A 6,683-nucleotide genomic window follows, 5' to 3' on the forward strand; every position below is an offset into this window, starting at 1 on the left:
TGCAGAGGAATTTGGTCTTTGACCATCCCTGTTCATTGGCCAAGGATGATTGGACTACTTGAGGATTTGGCAAGTCTTTTGGTTTTCCAATCTATGATTTTGGGAACCAACAAATTGGTGACTCTGCTAGGGAGTTGTCTGTAAAACATCAATTCCAGAACCTCTTTTAAGGTGCTCTACTGGAAGGAAGAACCTAGGAGCTTAATAAGTAATTTTTTCTTCCATAGGAGGTGGCGACTCTACCTAATAAGAAGTTTTATTTCAATTGGTGACTCTACTAGGGGAAGAGACCTAGAGGGAGATGAAAAATTTCCTTTTTGAAAATGTTTCGAAGAAAGCATTTTATTCCAGATGGCATCAGGCCATTGGATCTCAGTGGCTTTCAATGTATTCCAAACAAGTTGTTCCCTAAACTTTCATAGCTTGTACCAAAATTCCAAGGGGAATATGATGAATCCGCAATTGATCATTTGGATGTATTTCATACTTTTGTAAATGATTATGAGGTTTATGTAGAAGATTATGTGATGAAATTATTTGTCAAGAATTTGAAAGACAATGCAAGAGAAGCTTATGAATCGCTCCCTACACAGAGCATCTCATCATGGAGGGAGTTGGAACAATGGTTGCTTGATGTATTTTATGATGCAGGTGAAGAAGGAAGCATGTGCTATGAGGATGAGGAAGAAGATGACATTTTCTATGAGCGGGATGAAAATCATATTTATACTATAGAAGAAGAGTCTTGCATTTCCCCTTTGGATGCATTTCTCAATCTAGAAAGGTATGAGGATTAATTTCCAACACAATTGTTCTTCAGAATGTTCAACATATACACAGAAATACTTTTGGATGTCAAACCTTCATTACCAAGAAAAATGCATAAGTTAGGGATTTATCATGATTCTCAGGTTAAATATTTTCTCAAAATTGTATATGAAAGCATGTTAGAGGAATAATTTGATGATAAAGAAGAAATTATGGATTTAAGTAGGGAAGAATACATATGTGTAGGTGCAGACATAAATAATAAAGAGGAGACATTCCTCAGTCTAGAAGAAATTTTGTATTTGTTAGATAAAGAATATGAAAGATATGTTCAAAAAAATGATCCAATTTTTTTTTCAAAATAAATAGACTAATGGATTAGGGCATATTCAGGGTAGATTTGATGATTCCCAGCAAAGTGATATATTAGAGGAATACATACACAATGATGATAGGGAATGTGTGGCTGGAAATAATTTTTGAAATTTTTTCAAATCTTCATCTCGAAGGAAGTGAAGAAAAGTTTCCAAAGTGTGAATTCTTGTCTTATCCATTTCATTAAATAGATGCACATATAGTTCATGTACAGGAAGGGCATTTCAGCAAATGAAGACAATATTCAAGGTGATGATGACTCTCAAGAAAATCTCCATGAAGGTATGCCCAAAATCTTGTCAAATCTAATGTTTGAAGATGATATAGGAAAAAATATATCCCCAAAATATGCTTTGAAAACACTATATAATAAAACTATGGGAGAAGAGGAAATAATGTCTCTCCACAATATTGCTAAAAAAGATAAGTGCCAAAAGTCCTCATGTGAAAGGGGTAAAATATGTCCCAAGCATAAGGAAAAGGAATTTATGTTTGTAAATGGTACCAAAAAAATTTCAAGTTTACATTACAATAAAATAATATGTGGTATATGCCCTAATTTACTATCTCAGAAAAAAGAAATACTCTTCAAAAATGAGGGCATAGTAAAAATGAATAATATGAAATACAATTTGAATGGGATAAAAAAATTGGGCTGTTACAATAAGGGTTGTTTGGAGCCCAAACTAGATATTACGTTGGAAGGCATAAATATTTCCCAAGAACAAGGTTGTAAAGAAAATGTGCCAAAGATTTATCCTATAGAAAGTATTATTGCACAAGCAAAAAATTGGTTACTTGGAGAAAAGGGTAATCAAATTTATGACATTGAAAATTTTTATTACTGTATGCGAGTAAATTTCTCATGTGATAACAAGGTTGATTTTGAAAAATTTCCATAGGAGAAAGGATATAATGAAGTATTAGGGTTTCATAATGAAGATGAAATATTATTGAGATGTAATAGTGAAGCTTTTATTTTATCTCAATTAAATTTGATAAAAGAATGCCAAGGGGATAACGTGTGTTATTGTCCAATCAATATGAAAATAAAATTAAATGGAAAAGAGTTTTATATTGAGGAGAGGAACAATGCATTAAGCAATGGTAAAGCATGTAATGATGTTTTCAGAAGATGCATATTACTACATGATCGGAATCAAGTGTTTGATAGAGGGAAGAAATGATGTAAAGTATTGGGGGGATTTGGGCCACCCAATTTAATTCAGATGACAACTTACAGAAGTGAATGATATTTAGGGGTCCTCTTTCCCAAAGATAACTCGAATCTCGCTATGCTCACAGGGAGAATACGTCCCCAGAAAGAGCCACTGATGGAACCCTAAATGTTTTCAAATTTTAGAGCTTCTGATCCATGAAAATTTTCTTTGCAATGGTATGCAACACCTATGTTCAAGTATGATTTTCCATTTGGAGCTCCTGCAAACCTATTCCGATGAATACGTCAAGCGATCGATTGTTAATGTATGTATGTGTTTTTATAATTTCCAAATTCAAATCTTTTCAGGTACGCTATTCTGAACCAAAATTCCAATGGATCTGAGCATGTTTATGTTACATAAATTGTTCCTTTTCATTTTGTGTATATTTGAGTACCTTCATTTCAAATTTCGGATTCATACGATATTGTTTGATATGATTTCTCAGGCAAATCTAAATACAACTTATTTAAATTTACAATATGCAATTCTAAATTCTGATCAAGATGATTACAGTCGGATATTAAAAAATCATTTTGCAGGAGCATCACATTGAACAGATCATGTTTTGAAGTCTTATGTTTGCATTTTATATTTTTATAAAGGATGCCTTATTTACATTTATGTTTATTTTCCCTCAAATATAATATTAACTTGAAGTGCTTAGTTTTGAATATTATATTGCTTCAATCAATATTATAATATTTAATTTATTTGCGTTATAAGTTTATATGATGTTTTTTTTTACACAAATAATAGTTTGGTTGTTTGCCGGTTAAAAAGTTTATTTCAAAAGATTAAAAAAGAATGCTCGGATTTAGATTTTTACAAAATATATAACAAGTTTTATGGAGAACCTATCTTTTAAATCAAAGATTTAATATATTGCCAAAAGGAATAAAAGTTTTTCCAAAAAAGTAAATCATTTTAATAAATGATTTTTGAAAACTTTGTAAGTAAAGTGGAATTTGCACAAGGTGGGGCCCGATGGGTGAAACCCATCGGGTATCGACATAGGTGTTTTTGGCCTTCCCCGATCACCCGATGAGGGATTCCCGTCTATGTGCACCCATGTTCTCCACAAAAGTTTCAAAAGAAAATGCAGAAGTCCGTTGTCAGATCCAACAAAATATCAATACATTATAGATGCAAAATAGAATATTATAAATTGGATGAATGTATTATGGCTGGAGCACTTGGCAAATATCGATCCAATTGATCTAGGCAGTGAGGCCAAAATTGAAAAGTGTCATGCTACAAGAGACTTGAGAAGTATATAGAGCTGAGAGAAGAAATGTACAGGATAGAAAAAGAGATGGGTGCAAAGATTCAAGATTTTGAGAATGCCATTCATCAGACGTATTTTCATATTAAGCCATTGGATGATGCACAACTAAGCAATTGGCATCACTATCTTGATTTCATTGAGAAAACCAATGATTTTGATCGGATTGTGAAGCTATTTGAGAGATGTCTTATTGCATGTGCAAACTACCCTTAATACTGGATCTGGTATGTGAAATGCATACAAGCTGCTAGAAGCATGGAAGTTGCAAATGATGCATTTGCACGGGCTACGTAGATTTTTGTGAAGAGACAACCATAAATACACATTTTTGCATCTCGGTTCAAGTAACAATTGGGAGACACTGTGGGGGCCCGTGCAGAGTATCAACTTCTTAATACAGAAATAACTCCTAGCCTTATGGATGGTGTAATTACACATGCCGATATGGAGCATCGGCTGGGAAACCTAGAAGAAGCATCCTCAGTATTTGATATGGCTATTGCAGTTGAGAAAGGAAAAGAGCACTCATAGTCGCTACATTTGTTATTTATTCAGTACTCTCGGTACCTTCAATTAGTGGAAGGGAATGCTAAGAGAGAAAAAGAAGTTTTGACAGAAGTATTTCAGGTTCTTCCTTATTCAAACCCTCATCTGGAGATAGAGAAGAGATATCAAGTATATTTTTAGAGTTTGTGGACCTTTTTGTGATATTAATGCTATTAAAAAGGTAGTGTATCATCACAAGCAGTTATTTTTGCCTCATAAAAAGACTGGTGAATCTAAGAAGCGTCCTGCTCAAGATAGTCTTACCTCTGATAAGTCTAAAGTAACCAAGAGTTATGTAGTTTTTCATGCTGTTGTGTCTCCTACATAGTCTAGTGCAACTGCTTATCCAAATGACCAGGCTCAGTGGGGTGTCGGCTATGCTCTGCAACCGCATAGTTGGCAGCAACCACCTGCTCAGCAAGCTCCTCAAGCTCAACCTCAACAGTGGATGCCTGACTATGGTCAACAGGCTAGCTATGCTCTCTATGCTAGTTATGCTAATTATGGGCCACCTCAAAAACCAACAAACCCAACTCAACAAAAGTATTAGAGGGTTTTATTTTTTTTGCACTCAAATTACCTTAACCCTAACCATCAGGTATCGACATAGCAAAAATGGCATTGCTCCGATACTATATGTTTTCTCGATGAAAGCTTTTGGTAAGATTTTATATCTTTCTTTTCCATTGGGTATCGGCATAGCCGAAAACAGCCTTCCCCGATAGCCAAAGTTACCCCGATGAAGACATGGGGAGAGATCACATTTTCATTTTAGTCATCACACATCGGGCTAATAAAAAAATACCTTTCCGATAATAGAGAGCTACGCCAATGGAGATCATTAAGTTAATATTATTTTAAATTTTCTTTGCCATTAGGTAAGTATTATTAATTAAATATTTTACGTTTTGATTTTTCGAATTGTAAAATTCAAAAAAATTACTTAGAGCAATATTGTGACTATAGTAAATTATTAAAGGGATATTTTTATAATCTTTACCATAGCTGTTTTATTATTTTAATTATTTCATTACGAAATATGATATTTTAGCTTTGCTCTAATGTATATACAGAGGTGAAAGCATATTTATCTGAGGGCAAACATTATTTTTATTAACATTTGCATAAGGGATTATTTTGTTAGAATTTTATTTTTCTAATGATCCCTAATGTAAATTTTCATTCATCAATAAATTGATTATACCATTTTGTGTGCAGAAAGATTATACTTATTTCCTCCACGGGCAGTAAGTATTTGTCACTAGAGGTTCAATATAATGACTTTTTTTATTATTTAATGCTTTAAATAATTATTTTGAAAATAGCATTCTTACATTGCAAATAATTTTCCAATATTATTTTTTATCCTTTGATTTGAAAAAGAAATATTTTGTTAAAAGGATAAAATATATTTTATTCAAAATTACATTTTAGAATGTTTCTTTACTTCAAATAAAATAGTGAATAGTATTTGATATTTAATGGGTGATTTTTGTGTTTATCCTAAGTAAATAAATTGAATATGTTCATTAGGGTAAATTATTTTTATCATATAGTTAATGATTAGATTGATTTTTGCAAGTATATATTCTATATGATGAAATATTTCCAAAAGAATTGGAATTGCCCTAAAAGGGTGAAAATGTGTTCTTATCACATGGTTGGAATATTGATTCATGGATGTCATTTCCAAAAGGGAAGTATATTCTTATCATATCACACTACCTTATGTTATTATTTGAACGCACATCAAAATGAAACTTATATATGTTATTTACCCTAAATAAGTGCTTTGAATATATATATTAGGGTAAAGTGCTATTTTATATAAATGGATGTTTTGTTTGCAAAATTATTTTCTTAAAATATAAATACTTTGGTTTTATTGAATTATTTTAAACAAGTATTTATATAAATATTATTGACTTTTCAAACTAAGATCTAAGGTGGAATATGTTTAATTTTCAAATCAAGGAATTTGATTGGCTTATCTTTTGTTCAAGAGATATTGAGAAGATGATGAATATCTGCTGAGGAATTTTATCAAGGTGGAGATTAAAAAAGCACATTATTAAAGCATCATTTAGTATTTTTAGGGTTCTCATTTGTAATTATTTATTAAACCAAAGGGTGTGTCCTTTGGAAGGAATGCAATTGTCTGTAACTCCCTTCTATGTATGAAAGGGTGTGTCCTTTCATATATTTATTTTGATACACATACTTATAGGGAGTCATTTTGTGATGTAAGTGGGGGGGCAAAGTCATAAGAAAAAGATACCGCTTTAAGGATTGAATATCATTTTGTATTAGAGAATTCTATAGTAAGAAGAAGTATCATTTTGTGCAAGCAATCTGTAATAGAGTATCTGCAAGTGCAGGTTATGTATGCAATTATTTCCTCAAGATTAATATATAAGGTTCACTGTTTCTTTTTCCAAATATTTTGTATAGTTTTGTGTTGATGATTATCTTTGTCCTTTGGATGA

At 32.0% G+C, this 6,683-nt stretch overlaps 1 pseudogene; it reads left to right on the forward strand.

Annotated features, from left to right (window-relative positions):
* The first annotated feature begins 323 nt into the window (after positions 1–323).
* LOC131045364 (pre-mRNA-processing factor 39-1-like) lies at positions 324–4,747 on the forward strand (annotated as a pseudogene).
* The last annotated feature ends 1,936 nt before the right edge of the window (positions 4,748–6,683 follow it).

This window comes from Cryptomeria japonica, chromosome 8 (assembly GCF_030272615.1).
Source record: "Cryptomeria japonica chromosome 8, Sugi_1.0, whole genome shotgun sequence".
NCBI classification, from domain to species: Eukaryota; Viridiplantae; Streptophyta; class Pinopsida; order Cupressales; family Cupressaceae; genus Cryptomeria; species Cryptomeria japonica.